The 13,548-nt window shown below is 38.0% G+C and overlaps 1 protein-coding gene across 2 annotated transcripts in view; it reads right to left on the bottom strand.

The window, feature by feature from the left end:
- XIRP2 (xin actin binding repeat containing 2) overlaps positions 1–10,667 on the bottom strand; it is an 83,867-nt gene extending 73,200 nt beyond the window's left edge. For both annotated transcript variants that reach the window (XM_084798899.1, XM_084798900.1), the window contains exon 1: positions 10,507–10,667. The gene's annotated coding sequence lies outside the window, so the exon portion shown is untranslated. The remainder of the gene's footprint in view (positions 1–10,506) is intronic.
- Positions 10,668–13,548: the final 2,881 nt, after the last annotated feature.

Below are 13,548 nucleotides of genomic sequence, written 5' to 3'. Positions count from 1 at the left end.
GATAATTATAATGGAAAAAGGGGCACTTAATAGCTTTCTGCAACTCTAGAGAGCATAGGCATTTAATTTGAACTGAAGACTGCATGTGTGAAAATTAAGGAACAACATATTCAATCAGGTTGATGATTCTGTTACTTAAAGAGTGGAACATTACCACTTTGAAGTTTAAGCATACCCAGAAACTTACAAAGTTGATAGTCTTACCTTGCTCCCTGAGGATCACTATGTTACAAGAATGTTACCATTAAACACTAATCATAATATGAAAGACCAACTCTTATGCAGCACTTACTATGCACCAGGCACAAATGTAGTCACTTTACAAATGAGTGTATCTGTTTCTCAGATCGATGCTGTGAGAAAATTCTACCAGCCCCTATTAGGTAATGAGTATAGATGCCTATTTGCTCAATATCAACAGTTGGTAAATGTAGGAACCAGAATTGAAACCCAAGGACCTTGAGCTGGTGCTAAAAGTCACGCTTGACCTCTGAGGGTGAACTCACCAGCATACCTAGTCTCCAGAGCAATGGAAAGTGGATTTCATATGGCTCTAGGAGACAATGTTTGTGTGATTCTGGTCAATCTAAGGAACTTCACATATATCAAGGTTAGTTAGAGTTCTAGAATAAGGGAACATATTTCAGAGATCTTTCACAAATATCTATTTCAGAGGGAAGGAGGGAGGAGGAGAGAGAGGGAGACACACACACACACACACACACACACACACAGAGAGAGAGAGAGAGAGAGAGAGAGAGAGAGAGAGACAGAGACAGAGACAGAGACAGAGACACAGAGAGAGAGAGACAGAGAGACAGAGAGACAGAGACAGAGAGAGAGAGAGACAGAGAGAGAGACAGAGAGAGAGACAGAGAGAGAGACAGAGAGAGACAGAGAGAGAGACAGAGAGAGAGACAGAGAGAGACAGAGAGAGAGAAGAAGAAGAAGAAGGAGAAGGAGAAGGAGAAGGAGAAGGAGAAGGAGAAGGAGAAGGAGAAGGAGGAGGAAGGAGATTTACAAATAATTTTTGAACTTTGAGTGATAAAAATGCAAAGATGTACTCATAAATGCCTTTTATATACCAACCCTCAAATTCCATTTCCATATATATCCTTAGAAGTATAATATTGTAGCAATTGTTTTCTTATCATTACTTTTAACTGTACATTTTATTAATACAAATATGTACATGAATGTTTGTCAGTCTCTTTCATTATTACACAAAAATAACATTTATCATCATGATATCATAGATACTGGTTATTATTTGAGAAGCACTGTAGCTCTTTGAACAGCCAAATGAGTTTTGATCAAGAATATTAAAAATATATAAAATATGGAAGCATAGACACTCTTATGCTTTACAAAAAAGAATGTAAAAAAATACACCTATGCTGTGTGCACATGAGAGAAAAGGAAATAATCAATATCAAAGATGGGGTCAAGAAGCTGTAATCCATTAGACTGGGGTGACAAAGTAAATGAAAGGATAAAGATGAACTTTTAAGAGATGTCCTATTTTTTATATTTTAGGAGCCTGGACACTAGGAACTACAAATAGTTGCTTTGAATTAAAAATTGCCATAGATAGATTGATAAATAAGAGTTTATCTTAGATACAGACACATGCCTTGCAAATGTCACTTCTCTGAGAATTTGGAGCCTAAGTGTAATTCTTTTCCAGCCCTCTAAGATGGAGAGATGATGAATCTTGAAATTATTTTGGCCCCTGAATGAGTCAGTGGCTGAAAGTGGACATGCTCTCACACAATTCCATCCCTAAAAATAAATGTCTTGCATTCCTGCAGGACACAGTGTATGCTACCTATTAAAGAAGCCATGGCTCTCATAGGGTCCTATCTCTTTTCTGGGCACCATGGGATGGTGCAGAGCAGAGACAGAATGCACACTGACTCTTGCTGGTGGCTCTCTATTATCATCTGTTATGCTGTCTGTGTTTTAATGGAGACTTGCGTTGGATTTTGCCTAGTGGAGAAATACCCACCTTCTGCCCCTCTGCCCTCTGAAGCATGCAGGGAAAAATGCCTCTGTATGGGATAAAAACAAGCTTGCAGTTGTAGTTGAGAACCTTTGCGAATATGAAGGAACTTACTATAATCTCCCCCTTTCTGGGAACACATACTCTTCACTAGAACTATTGGACTGACATGCAAAAATTCGAAATCGCTAAACACACAAATCATTAAGGGAGCTTTAACTTTATAGAAATACACTTTTCATTGTTTCTCTGGCAGACATAATTACATAGTTGGGTGTTCGTATGCTTTTAGTTATCTGTGTAAATGGCTTACAAGTTAGTTAACACAAATCTGAATTCTTGTTATGTCAGAGTTGACTTACTGCTGTTGAAGTTATAAAACATTAAATCCTTTAAATGTGACTCTTTTTAGCCAAACCCTAGCTACTCTATGACATGAGGTCTAACTGCATATCATTTCAATACAGTTAAGTTCTTGTAAATTGAAAATAAAAATAACAATTACTGTCTGAACATTATTTTATATTCAATCCATACTTATTGAACTTCTGACAAACATGGTTGGAAGGTATAATATTAATCTATTCCTTAATATGCATTAAACTTGTGATATAATTATAACTTATGGCATAATTATTTTAAATCAAGTAATTACCATATAAGAGCATCTACGCCAATTTATTCCAACTTGAAAGAAGGTGCCAGCAAATTGGCAGGATACAAAATAAACTCAAAAAAGTCAGTAGCTTTCCTATATACAAATGACAAACAGGCAGAGGAAGAAATTAGAAAAATTACTCCCTTCACGATAGCCACAAGCAATATAAAATATCTAGGAATAACCCTAACCAAGCAAGTGAAGGATTTATTTGAAAAAAACTTTAAACCTCTGAAGAAAGAGATTGAAAATGACATCAGAAGATGGCGGGATCTACCATGTTCGTGGATTGGAAGAATCAACATAGTAAAAATGGCCATCTTACCAAAAGCAATTTACAGATTCAATGCAATCCCTATCAGAATACCTACTAAATATTTTGTAGATATTGAAAGAACAATTCTCAACTTCATATGGAGAAACAAAAAGCCCAGAATAGCAAAAACAATCCTTTACAATAAAAGATCCGCTGGAGGAATCTCCATACCTGATCTCAAGCTGTACTATAGAGCAACAGTAATTAAAACAGCATGGTACTGGCACAGCAATAGGCTAGTGGATCAATGGAATCGAACTGAAGACCCAGAGATGAATCCACACACATTTGCTCACCTGATTTTCGACAAAGAAGCCAAATCCATTCAATGGAAAAACGACAGCATCTTCAACAAATGGTGCTGGTCTAACTGGATGTCTACATGTAGAAAAATGCAATTAGACCCCTATTGGTCACCATGCACAAAACTCAAGTCCAAGTGGATTAAAGACCTCAACTTAAAACCACAGACATTAACCCAGTTAGAGGAAAAAGTGGGGAAGAGTCTGGAACTCATAGGCACAGGAGACAACTTCCTGAACAGAACACCAACAGCCCAGGCCTTAACATCAACAATTAATAAATGGGACCTCATGAGGCTGAGAAGCTTCTGTAAGGCTGGTGACACTGTCAAGAGAACAAAGCGACAGCCTACAGACTGGGAAAAGATCATCACCGACTCTTCATCTGACAAAGGTCTAATATCCAAAATATATAAAGAACTTAAGAAATTAAACACCACCAAACCAAATAACCCAATAGAGAAATGGGGCGCAGAGCTAAACAGAGAATTCTCAACAGAGGAATATCAAATGGCTGAGAAACACTTAAAGAAATGCTCGACCTCCTTAGTCATCAGAGAAATGCAAATCAAAACGACACTGAGATTCCATCTTACACCCATCAGAATGGCTAAGATCAATAACTCAACTGACACCTCATGCTGGCGAGGGTGTGGAGAAAGAGGAACACTCCTGCATTGCTGGTGGGAATGCAAACTAGTACAACCACTTTGGAAAGCTATCTGGTGCTTTCTCAGAAAAATGGGAATAGGGCTTCCTCAAGACCCAGCTATTCCACTCCTTGGAATATACCCAGAGGATGTACTACCACACAACAGGGACATATGCTCAACCATGTTCATAGCTGCCTTATTCATAATAGCCAGAACTTGGAAACAACCTACGTGTCCCTCAACAGAAGAATGGATAAAGAAACTGTGGTACATTTACACTATGGAATACTACTCAGCTATTAAAAACAAGGAATTTCCAAAATTTGTGGACAAATGGATTGAACTAGAAATTGTCATAATGAGTGAGTTCACACAGAAGCAAAAAGAGCTAAATGGTATATACTCACTTATATCGAGACACTAGCCCAAGGTGTACGTCCCCATGAAAAACTGTACCTACCAGAATAATGGGTAAGAGGGGAGGACATCCTATTGAATCTTTAGGTGTGAGAAGCCTGGGAGAAAGAGGAAATGGAAGGATCCAGTGGGTCCTGGAAAACTACAGGCGAGTCTGGGCCCTGGGGTCCTCCGCAAACTGTGGCAACAGCCAAGGAAAAAATAGGCAGTAAAAACCTTGAACCCCTACCCGGACTAGCCGATGGACATTCTCCACTGTTGAGTGGAGAAGAAGATCTAACTCTCACACAAACTCTGGTGCCCCATATTTGATCATATCCCTTGGATGGAGATGCCTGGTGGCACTCAGAGGAAAGATAATAGGTCACCAAGGAGAGACTTGATACCGTATGAGCATATTCAGGGGGAGGAGATCCCCCTCAGACACAGACATAGGGGAGGGGAGTAGGGGGGGGAAGTGGGAGGAAGGGAGGGATGGGAGGATACATGGGATGGGCTAACAACTGAGATGTAATATGTATAAATTAATAAAAATGTATTAAAAAAAAAAAAAAAAAAAAAAAAAAAAAAAAAAAAAAAAAAAGAAGGTGCCATTGGATCTTCAAAAAACTGTAAATGGTTCCCAAAATGAATTCTTGTGCTGTGTGCATTTGTCTTATCTTATATGGATACCTGAAACACCCTGGCCATTATTGACTTTTCAGAAATCGGACAGATGCAGGCAATGAAGAAATATCCGCTGCACAATTAGAAGAACATGAAAAGAAAAGATGGACTTGAGAGTTTGCCAAACAGAGCTCTGAAAAATGACAAGTTTACAAAAACAGACCAGCAGGGGTGAGGGAGAGGGGCTCATTGTACAGAGAAGGAACACAAACACTGGGTAAAACCGGACTGCAAGCCAACTGTCACTTTCTGAGTACTTCCAGCACATGTGATTATGTCCTCTTTTAGATAATTAGTCTTAGTTTCAGGAGAAACATGAAGCAATACAAAAAATAACAAAATTCTGCTTCTGTACATATGTACACACAATAACAACAACAACAATAACAAAGGGTTTATCAAGATATGCACCCAGATGCCCCTCATAAGGTGGGGCTGTGTAGAGCACGGCCACTGTGCTGCAAAGACTCTAAGAAAGAATGCTGGCACTAAGCTGAGCTCAAGGAAGTGGGTTTCTTGAGTCTTGTCTTGAGACTTTGTGACTCATTCCAGGGTCTCTGTTTCTGTAATTTAGTATTTTAAGAGATTGAACTAAGCAGCCATGAGGTTCGCTGCATGTCAATAGAATCAGTTTTCATTATCTTAATTGGTACGGCTACAGTAGTGGGAATTTGGGTTATTTATTGTGCTCCCCTAGACCAGTGGTTTGCAATATGTGGGTCATGACCCTTTTGACAAAATCCTGTCTCCAAAAATATTAGCATTACAATTAGTAATAGTAACAAAATTGGAGTTGTGAAGTAACAGTAAAAATAATGTTATGGCTGTGGGTTACCACAGCATGTATGAAAAGGTAGCAGCATTAGGAGGGTTGGGAACCGCTGTCCTAAACTATTTTCATGCCATCATTAAGGCTCTCAAAGTCTTATATGTCATTAAATGTGAACTCGCTGCTATTTCATTTATCAAAACTAACATTAAGTATTATATCTCCTGATTTTAAGAAGATAAAACCTTTGCTTCCTTAATGTCCTAATTATTTTTGCCTTTTATGCTTTTGTGGATACAAATTGAAAAACACTTTTGGGAGTAAAATTTTCAAGAGATGGATTCCAATGAGGACATTTTTTTTTTTAATCTACAGTTTACAGGAGGCATTTCAAAGGAGAAGGGCCTATTGTAGACATATATCATATATTCTGGAGCAAATATCTGTTCTTTTATTTTGGTTCTTGCCATTAAAACCTTTAGGAGTAACGTTGTTGTTGGTGGTGTTTATGGGATGGCCTGGGAATCAGAGTGGGAGATATGCTACCTAGCTTCAGGAGGACAAGAGCTTGGTCAAGGAGTAAAAAAATTAGTACATTCTGACCCCGCCCCCACCTCTGCATAGAGGAGAGAGGCTGCAGGCTAAGTTCTACCATAGAAATCCCAAGTGAAAGACAGGATGAGTTTCTAGATTAGTGATAGGACAAAAATTGGGAAAGCTCTAAGTTTAATTGCACACATGGAGGATGTGAAACAGTAAAGATAAGGACAGTTTTCAGTTAACAACTTTGAAATATACCAATAAGATATATTCCACACGCCCATACATATATACTTAATATATAGGTATATTTAATACATAATACATTTAATATTTATGTTAAATAATAATAAAATAATAAATTAAAAGTTTGATTACAAATCGCATGCTTTAAGAGTAACCCCCAAGAACCCCATTCCTTCTCTTTGTAGCCTTGCCTATGTCAAAACTTAATACAACACCAAACACCAGTGTAGGCTGAGTAGAAGCAAGGCATAATTCTCTGTTCCCAAGATTTTGCTTTAAAATCTTTCTTTGCTCCAGCTTCCACAGACATTCTGAAATTTCTGTCTGGCTTTGCTGCTGACAGCTGTGGAATGTGTCCCAGGACTTGGTCCCTTTCTGACTGACACTATTATCATTTAAATAAACCTGGTTACTCCCAAAGGAGTGGCTTTGGTAAGGGACTCCGATTCCTCTTTTCCTCCAATGCCTTGCCATGGGCAGCTCTTCCATGTTACATTAGTATAATTGTACCCTTTACAATATAACAGTGGTGGTAAGCAGAGTGCTGTCAGCCACTTCATGAGTTATCAGACTCAAAGAGGATCTGTAGCAACCTCAGAAGGCTAGGCTGTAGGATCCAGCTGCTACGCGAGGCAGTGTAATCTTGTGTGATCCAGTACATATCTTCTGGGGACCTTGCTAAGGTGAAACAGCAGTGTCTGAATTGTGTCGAGTCAGTGGGATGCCCAGTGGAGTTAGGAAACAGGAGAGTTGCTTGTTACTGGAAAGGATATAATTGTCTTATAGATAGCGTCAGGAAAGAACAACACACCAAATGCAAACATATAGAGACCATGTGTCTGTGTGGAGGTTAGGGGGATAGATCAGTAGTATACCAGGAAAGTGCCCTGGATCTGAAAAGGGTAACGTTTGTCACTATTCTACAAAGGACGAAAGCATCAGCTGAAAAAAACCAATATGAAAGTTAGATAACTTTAAAAAGTTAGATAATCTAACTTTCACACAAACTCTGGTGCCCCATATTTGAACATGTCCCTTGGACGGAGATACCTGGTGGCACTCAGAGGAAAGATAATAGGTCACCAAGGAGAGACTTGATACCGTATGAGCATATTCAGGGGGAGGAGGTCCCCCTCAGACACAGACTTAGGGGAGGGGAGGGGAGTAGGGGGGAAGTGGGAGGAAGGGAGGAGTGGGAGGATACATGGGATGGGCTAACAACTGAGATGTAATATGTATAAATTAATAAAAATGTATTTAAAAAAATAAATAAAAAAAAATAAAAATAAAAAAAAAAAGAAAAAAAAAGGAAAAAAACCAATATGTTTTTTAGAAAAGTGAAAAGGCAAATTATGCCTTATTTGAATTCCAAAGGGTAAATTGAATATTTTCAAAAGACTGGGTGGTATGCAAATAAAAGAGGACATGGTAATTATATTAAATCCTATCTTACACAGATTGTTAATAAAAAACACCTCGGGACTATATTGCCTGTACTTATGGTCAACTCTGCCTCGTAAATTATATGACACTTGCTATCAAATAGCTCTTATCAATGGTTTCTGTTAATACATAAACTGATGAGTCTGAGAGAGAGAGAGAGAGAGAGAGAGAGAGAGAGAGAGAGATATGAGTCTGTGTGTGTGTGTGAGAGAGAGTGATGAGTCTGCGAGTGTGTGTGTGTGTGTGTGTGTGTGTGTGTGTGAAAGAGAGTGATGAGTCTATGTGTGTGTGTGTGAGAAAGAGAGTGATGAGTCTATGTGTGTGTGTGTGTGTGTGTGTGTGTGTGTGTGTGTGTGAAAGAGAGAGAGTGATGAGTCTGTGTGTGTGTGTGTGTGTGTGTGTGTGTGTGTGTGTATGAGAGAGAGAGAGAGACAGAGAGAGAGAGAGAGAGAGTGATGAGTCTGTTTGTGTGTCTATCTGTATGTGTTTTTATGTGTGTGTGTGTGTATGAGAGAGAGAGAGAGAGAGTGATGAGTCTGTCTGTCTGTCTGTCTGTCTGTCTCTCTCTCTCTCTCTCTCTCTCTCTGTGTGTGTGTGTGTGTGTGTGTGTGTGAGAGAGAGAGAGAGAGAGAGAGAGAGAGAGAGAGAGAGAGAGAGAGAGAGAGAGGAGTCTGTGTGTCTGTGTCTGTGAGAGAGAGAGAGAGAGAGAGAGAGAGAGACAGACAGACAGACAGACAGACAGACAGACAGACAGAGACAGAGACAGAGACAAAGAGACAGAGACAGAGGCAGAGAAGAAAGACAGAGACACAGAGAGATTGAGCAGATAGGGGAGAGAACATCAACTTCAGACTTGAAATTATTTCATTAAGTCTAACAGTTTTCAAGTAGTAAAAACAAGTCTGCTACACGGAATATTTTAAGTTTTTCTAATGTAACAAATCCAGAGTAAGAGCCGGAATTCTGGAATGATTAAACATCAAGGAGAACACTTTTGTAAATAACAGGAAATTACCTATGAACTTAGTGGGCTTTCTTTCCAAAAGCAGTCCTGGATAAAGGCAGCATTCCTGTTTCCTGTAATCACAGGAGACAGCAGGCTTGTGCTGACATTTTGGCAGGAACATTTCCTGAAACAATGCCTCTCATGATCATTAAAGAATGTCTACTTTCATTTTTCAGGAGCTTGAGGGAAGTTGCAACCAAAAGATACCCAAATGAAAGAAATCCCATCTCATTTAAACATCCGACTTTATTCTTCAGGCAAGCTGTTGGCAATTTGCCACCTTGCAGGCTGAAACACTGAGTGATATTTAAATACGGATCTAATTCTTAGCTGATATGTTGATAGCAAGAAGGGAAAATATTCACAGATCAAGCAAAGAAGCCGAGAGATGTTTGAACACACAATGCTGAGTTCCTAATTTCTGCCCCAACATTTCCACTCCCTTTAATACTGTCTAAAAGTCTCAACAAGTGCTCTTTCATTAAAAAAAAAAAAAAAAACATAACTCTGAATACAGTTGCGGTAAATATTTTACTTGCCTTTTGGCAATTTAACGCACAATTTTAAAATGTTGCAAACAACCTACAGCTTGTCAGTGACCAAATAGAGCTCTGGTAAAAATAAAATATCTTTCAGTTCAGCACCAGCTGGCTAAATTTAAACCCTGCATTATGCAATCTTAAAGTGTCCTTGCTTTTCCACCGTGTCTTAGGAGACTCTCTTAGAATGTCACTCCCAAATCACTTCAGTCTCTTAACATCTAAACACAGCACAACAGGACCAAATTAAGGTGTTCACAGGCAATTGAAGACAGAAAAAAAAATCCATTTGAAAGTGCATATAGGGCATGCTACCTTCAAAGCGCTATCTCAGTATCCTCTTTGAGATTGTAGTTACTATAATTAGGCCTGGCAGATCCAACCAGCAGTGCTTTCCTTAATTCTGAAAAACATGTAAGAACCTGATTCTTTAATCCTTAACTCCAGTAAGACTCCCAGAGGACATAAGCCCACAGCCAGAGCAAGAGCTACAAAATCAAACTATGGCAGAGAAGGAATACCTTTCCTTCCTTTCTTTGAGCGTGCTGAAACACTTGAAAGTATTTCAGACTCCCGTTCCTCATCAAATTTTATGAACCATCATTTATATTTCTTAATGGGTATTTTTTTTTTAAGCTTTGTGTTCAGAAGAGACAAACCATTTTTCAGTTTCCGTTCTGGCTGTAAATTATAGAATTACTCTTAAGTCATGATTGGTTATTAAGATCATCATTCTTTAATATTAAACATGAAAATAGGTTATTGCAAAGAGCCTGACATATGAGGTGCTAAATTTCATATCCAACAGAGCTAAGCACAATTCCAAGAACAAGTCCCACCCCATCATGTTTCTTTATGACGAAGACAGTTGACTTTTAGTCTTCACTGCCCTTCAGTGATAGCAGAACATTCTATCGCCTTGGTACACACACAGTACTACATTACATACCTTTGCACCAGAATGGACCCTAACTCCGTAGAAGTGCTTTCTAGACCTCTATATCTTCCCGTAGTAGGTTTCCTCCCTGTTTCACACACAGCACATTTCCCAGTCCCCTGAAAACAACCAGCAGTGTGGAGACCAGCTCCACTGAAGAGTCTATGAAGCAAGTAGATGCGGCTGCTGAATTTATTTTAGCCCTGTGTCCAAAGGATGCTACTTAGCACCTATTTTTAGGAACTGAGCTCTGTATAGGTGGGGCCTGAGTCAACTGCTCTTTTCAGAAGTGCGCCTCTGACAGCAAGTTGCTTAGAACTGTCCTGGGCGATGTATGCATGGCTCTCACACATGTGCAGTCAATCAAACTTCTTTCTGCAGCCACTACCACAGCAAAGTCTGAACTTCCCAATGTATCCTAAGAAATAAATTATGAAAGAAGAGGTGTTATTAAAGCTTTGAATTGCTTGCATTAAAATATACTTTTACTTATTTGAAAGTAAAGTATGTAGAAATAAATATTATTTAATCTGTTAGGATTGTGATAGCTAGGGATATTTGGAGGCAAAACTGATTTTTGTTTTATTTTTGTTTGTATGGGAAGTAGGGTGTGTGTGTGTGTGTGTGTGTGTGTGTGTGTGTAATGGACTGGCAGGGAAACTGGCATTCCTGTATCTTGGCCTCAGGAGACTGGAATTATATGAGGATAATCATGGGATCAACATAGCATTTTTAGACTTATAACTTAAATACTCTTGATATGTAAAACCCTAATTGCTTTTCAAGTCTTCACTCATAAAGCAAAAGCATATGAAGTATTTATAAGTAAAGGGAGTATTATTTATTTATTTATTTATGTCAGAAGGAAAGGAAGAAAGGGATAAGAGGCTTTGTAGAAAGACTAAAAAATCTACACGCATTAGTATTAGCCTTTAATTATTTGGCACAAGAAAGAACAGGCAGGAAAAGGGGTCATCTCAGGTTCTTCTGAGTAAATTCTATTAAATACCCATTGCCAGTGTCCTACTTTCTTGGCATACCCTAATAGCCCAGACTAGAGAAAAATAGAAGTTAGCTAGTGCTATCCTTTAGCTCCATAGTGGCAGCACCAATCTACACAAATATCAGGTAGCCAGCTCATCACCCTTTCATCTCTCCTATAACTTCCCTAGCATAGAGTGGTGTTCTCTGGCCTCACAACAATCCCAAGTGAAGGAAATTCTCCTGCAACTTGAAAAAGCATCTTACTTATACTGGGTTTATTTCATCCAAATACAAGTAAGCTTCTAATCATACACTGTCAATGGAAGAGGAGCACTTATGCAGTTAAAATAAATGCTAGTTTTGAAATTAAGGCAGTACAATGAGTGATATTGCATCTTATTAATCCCAAGAAAAAGTTTGTTAAATGGTCCTGAATTTGCCAAAAGGTTTTCCAGTGCAGTCTACTTCAAGGTTTACTGACTCGTATGTGTTGTCATGAGGCCATTGGAAATTCCAATGATTAATAATTAATGTGCTTTTAAAATTCAGTTCCTCACTTGTACTAACTACATTTCAAGTACTCTGCCACCATATGTGACATGTGGTTCTGCACTGAGAATGTTTTTTATCACTTAGAAAGATCTACTGAACATTAATCATGTCCCCTCCAGGGTCTTAGCACAATTTTACACAAACTGGGCTCTGTTACCTGGACATATTCCATGTTCTTACTCATTTTAATATTTACAACCTTGAAAAAATTGGAGCAAATTTAAGAGTCTTTGTATGGTTGTTGCCACGATTAAATGATACAATAAAATAATTATTAAATGTATAATATCAATACTCCAATATACTTCCTCAGAAAATCATGTTATTGCACAATGTTCTCTAAGAAAAAGACAGCATATATAAAATTATAATAGTTATGAAACTGATCCTAAAAGGTAAATGAGATCAACTATTTTTAAAAATTTTTAAATTCTTTTACTTGGTTACTAATAATACTCTTTTGAAATAGGTTAAATTGTTCAAATATCTCATGTCTGGATCCATCATGGTGCTTACTCAAACACATTCCTTTTTATTTTAGTGACTAGTTTTTAAATTTGATTCCTCACATCTCAAGATTTCTACTTTTGGCTTTTCAGAGAAAATGTTTTGGTTTAAGTACTTATATAACATATGAAAAATTGATTAAGATAGGTATTTTTAGCTCTACTTAAATACTGTACAATGTATGTAAATATTGAAATATCACATGGTATCCATTAATACATAGAAGCTTCATATTTATGTGCATTGGTTAAAATAATTTAATGAAAATTTAAAAATGAGCCAACATCTTTAATACATATATCACTTGAGGTGGTCATAGCTGGCCTATGAGCATGTGAAAGACACCTAACACCATTCACCATCTAGAAGATGCAAGTAACAACAGTGAAATTTGACTGCCTAACTTTTAAGAAGAGTGATATACCCAGCGATACAACCAGAAAACAACAAAGATTCAGGAGACTGGGTGCCCAAGCCACTGCTGGTAACAGTGAAAAAGGAAGAGCTATTGTGGGAGATGATTAGTGGTGCTTATAGGACCAACATGTTCATAGTAGAGCCCAGCATGAAGCTAAAATTTCACATCTACTCAAAAGCCTGCACATGGGCGTAGATAGCATTGTAAGACATGTTTACCAAAATTTGTTATAAACAGATCTGTCCTTCATTGATCAATAGAATTTTGTACAGTTAGAAATTAGAATACCACTTAGTACTAAAGAAAAGACATTGAGAAAAAAAATAAATATTAAATCCAGTGAGACAAATCTGTATACTATATGGATTCAATTTTATGACATCATGGGGAACATTTTTGCCTATGGACAAATAAAAGGTTTTTAAGGGCTAAGGAAGAGTGGGTGACTAAGCTGAAGTAGAGGCTCTTTCACAATGATGCTGTAGTTGGGAATGTGAGTTATCATTCACTTGTCAATCCCATTGAATGCACAATATCAATATTATTGCATAGACTTGTGTGATAAAAGTGTGTCATTGTGGATTCATCAAATT

Source organism: Acomys minous (assembly GCF_964271855.1).
Source record: "Acomys minous genome assembly, chromosome: 10".
In the NCBI taxonomy this organism is placed as follows: domain Eukaryota; kingdom Metazoa; phylum Chordata; class Mammalia; order Rodentia; family Muridae; genus Acomys; species Acomys minous.
This window is presented reverse-complemented; position numbering and strand designations above follow the sequence as displayed.